The sequence below is a fragment of the Poecilia formosa genome, unplaced genomic scaffold (assembly GCF_000485575.1).
Source record: "Poecilia formosa unplaced genomic scaffold, Poecilia_formosa-5.1.2 Scaffold886, whole genome shotgun sequence".
In the NCBI taxonomy this organism is placed as follows: domain Eukaryota; kingdom Metazoa; phylum Chordata; class Actinopteri; order Cyprinodontiformes; family Poeciliidae; genus Poecilia; species Poecilia formosa.
In genome coordinates, this window is record NW_006800825.1 from 2,495 (window position 1) to 6,489 (window position 3,995).

General features: G+C 35.6%; 1 long non-coding RNA gene across 1 annotated transcript; it reads left to right on the forward strand.

Moving 5' to 3' along the window:
- The first annotated feature begins 190 nt into the window (after positions 1-190).
- Positions 191-1,566, forward strand: LOC103131968 (uncharacterized). Its single transcript, XR_475467.2, has 2 exons — positions 191-343; positions 920-1,566. It is a non-coding gene; the product is annotated as an uncharacterized LOC103131968 (long non-coding RNA).
- Positions 1,567-3,995: the final 2,429 nt, after the last annotated feature.

Genomic DNA, 3,995 nt, shown 5'->3' on the forward strand with positions numbered 1-3,995 from the left:
ATTTTACTGACTAAAATCCTCAACACAACATGACCCAGTACCAGGTTCTGGTTCTGGTTCTGAAGTCAGCAGGTCTTTATTGAAGCAGCAGCTTGTTGGCTTTAATATTCATGAGAATCTTTAACTGGTTCTGTTGGACTGGTTCACCTGCATCCTGTTGGCTTCAGCTCATCTTTTATTCTTTATTCAGGTTGCAGAGCTGCAGTTTGTCACAGATCAACTGTGATTTTTTGGCCTCAGCTCTGAAGTCCAACAGCCTCCGTCTGACAGAACTGGATCTGGGAGGAAACTACCTGAAGGATTCAGATGTTCAGCATCTGAAGGATCTTGTAGAGGCTGTACAGTAAGTAAATGTTTGTAGTGAGTCCAGCTGCTGTCAACATATTAAACTAAACCCAGTTAACATCAAAGCAAAGCTCCAGTGTTCCCAGTAAAGCTGCAGCTTCTCAGTGGGAGGAGAATGGTTCAGGCTTCCTGATTGGACACAGAGACAGCAATCAGCCAATCAGAGGAGCAGCAGCTTGCTGTGTTCCTGTGTTTGTGTTAGTGTGAAGATGAGTGTTGTTGCTGTGTCCATGTCTCCAGGAAGTCCAGCTGGACTCCAGCGTCCAGCCGTCCAACATGTCTAGAGACAGTGGTCCTCATTCATCAAACTGTTTCAGTTTGATCAGGTTCATCTGCTGAGATGAACCTGATCAGTTGTTTCCTGTTGAACTGAGAAAACAAGCAGATCTGATTTCAGATCTGCTTGTTTTCTCAGTTCAACAGGAAACAACTGATCAGGTTCATCTTGGTCACAGCTCTGAGATCAGTCTGACTGCAGCCTGGAAACCGTCTACTGGATGTGCTGCGTCACTGACTGCTGCTGGAGAGGCTGGAAACACTCACTGATCTGATCTCTCCATCCTTCTCTCTGCAGGTGGAGGAACTGATGATCTCTGTAGAGAACGGTCTCTGTGTCCTGCTGATCCTCAGAGGTTGAAGCTGCAGCAGTTTGAGTCTAAAGAGACTCTGATTGGATCCTGATGATGACCTCTGACCTCCAAGATTTTCCTCCTGTTTATTTTCTCAAGTCTGTCAGTTAGTGTCTGATATTGTTTGTCTCTTTGGATCAATAAAGATCCGATTCAAACTGGGCTCCATTTAGAGGCTTCATGGAGTTTTGATCTGAACTGGATTCAACTGGAAAGTTGATCTTTTTTCTCTCTGATTCATTTTCATCCTGGAACCAGAAATGGTCTGAGATGGAAACATGGGAATCATTTTCAGTTCAGCTTTGAGTCATGAAAGACACTTCAAACCTCTTTTCTCTGCTGCTTCTTCTTCCATTGATAGGAAAATGTTCCTCAAAGCTCCACAGATAAAAAGATGCTTTACTGGAAACTGCAGAGAAACTTCAGCTTCCATCACAGAAACCAGTTGAACCAGTTTAGACCTGGATGTCCCACAGAAACTCTGATCTGTTTTCAGGAACATCCAGCATTTATCTGATTAAAAAAAGGTTTTACATATTTTTATCCTTTTATAGTCATTATAAAATATTTAAATAAAGACGTTTTGCATCATAGTCATTGATTCTCAGTTTGTTTTTGTGTTTTACTTTTTTAACTCCATGTTTCATGTTTTTCTTTAAGTTTTCTAAAGAACTTTAGGACTCGATGTGTCACATCAGGATCTTTACTGTGATTTTATTGACTTATTCAGACCTCAGAATCATTGGGATAATGTGCTGATTGGTTTATGTTTTTTTCATATTTCTTCTAAACCAAAATGTGTTATTTGGTTAAAGATTTTAATAATGCTCTTTGTACAAATATCAGTGATTCTTGAGAATAGGGACAAAATGGGTTTTAATTTTCCCATATTTTTTTTTATTTCTCAACCTTATGTATGCAAATATGACATAATGTTTAGGAAATGTAAAGATGCTAAGGTGATGGCTCCCAGTTGCAAATTTAATTTTTTTTAAACATTTTTAATCGACCTGACCCAGAACTTTGTCATCACCATCTGACAAAAATAAATATAAAATAATTTTTAATGACCCTATTAGAGATATTTTTACTCATTTTACAGACAAATGCTTCTCAAGAAACAAAAGAAATATGATTTAAAACAAAAAACAAAAAGTCCATCTGACGGAGTTGACAGAACTGAAGGAGGTGACAAACTAGTGAGTAAAATGAAAAACTTGATACATGTGAAGTAATGCAATTTATGTAAAATACATTAAAATGAATTAATTGCACAATTAAGTGAGATTTGACAGCAATTTCACTGAAAGAGTCACAAAACTCTGATGGAGTTGACAAAATGCCAAACTACCTCAATTTATATGTTATTCTGAAGGAGGCCATATTGTAGCTCATCAGGTCCATGAAATCTTTACAGTTTACCAAAATTAAGCTTTTATTTCACAAAATTTCATCAAAGTTTTGAAAATTGTCAGTTATGGAGTTGACACATCATGGCTGTGACAAGCAATTTAGGAATAAAACAGAAGAAAAAACTAAGGAATAACATAAGCTAACCAGAGCTAACTAGCCCTCTTAGCAAAGGAAGAGAAAAGACGACGTCATGGGGTCCTCAGAAGTTCTGGTGCCCCCCAATAATGCCTGATTTTTTTTACATTCTTTTCACGTCTGAGGGTGTTGACAAAAACTAGGGACAAATTTCAACGGAGTTGGAAAATATCTAAAAATAATTTTTTTATTCAATTTATCGATACTTGTATAATTATTTATTTGACTACTTATACTTAATTGTCATAATATATATTTTTTGTATTTCTTTAATTGTTTTAAACTATTATGTGTTGAGTTCTGCTCCTGGCCAGGGGATTTTACAGGCATCATCCACCGACTACAATGTTTAAAATAAAAAAAATATTCAGCAAACACAAGAAAAATACATTGTTGCGCTCATATGTCCCAGGTTAGTTTAGTCAGATATTTGAAAAAAATATATATTTTGTGCATATTTTATTCAAATTTAGTGCTTTATCCATAGGACCTGTTTTGTCCCTATTCTCAAGAATCACTGATATAATAACTGCACCTTTTATTTTAATCCTTCATGCTGTCTAGCTTTTTGTATTTGGATCAACAAAGAAATTAAAATATATTTAAGTTTTCATTTTTACTTTGACAGGTTTATTTAGTAATAACAGAAACATCCTGTTCAGTTGATCTGAGCTTTTTTAAGCTCCTAATTTAGACAGCAGTTTATTTTGCATTATTTAGACCAAGTATATTTAAATAAAATACACAAGCTAACTGGTTTCCAGCTTCAGACTAGCAGGTTAACTGGTTCCCAGTGATATAAATGAAGGCAGATTCTTCTCCTGGATTCACTGTAATGTTTTCTCTGTCAGTGTGAACGAGAAGCAACTCCACAGAGTTGAAAACAGACGGCAGAGACTCTGAGCTATGCTAGCGATGCTAACAGATTTTAGCAGCAGCTTGTTTTAAACATAAACTGATTATCAGGAGCTGCAGATCTAAACTGATGCTGAACAATGGAATCTGTCCTTCAGTTCACTGATAATCGGTCATAATTTTATAATTAAACCGATTCATCATTGAACAAGTTTGAAGGATTTTAGTGTGTAGTTACAATGTGTGACCACAGGAGAGCGGTAGAGAGCGAGTCTGGTAAAAACAAAAATGTAAAAATAATCTTCTGTTTACTACAGTTTAATATTTTTAAAAGCTTCATTGACTTTTTAATTTTATTAATTGTTCTTTAGGTGGTTCTACCTGCTTGAGGTCCTGATCTCAGCTGGTTGAAGTTTATCAACAATAAATGTTTTTAGTTTAAATGTTTATAGTTTTTCCAGACTGACTTAAAATTACCCATGGTTAATATTTCTGGGAGGATTTTTAGAGAATAAAATGCCATTGTTTTTTTCAGTTACTACATTTCCATCTACAGTAATATAAATTATTACTTTTTCTAAGTAGCTGTTGTTTATCTGGTGATCAGAATTATTTTAA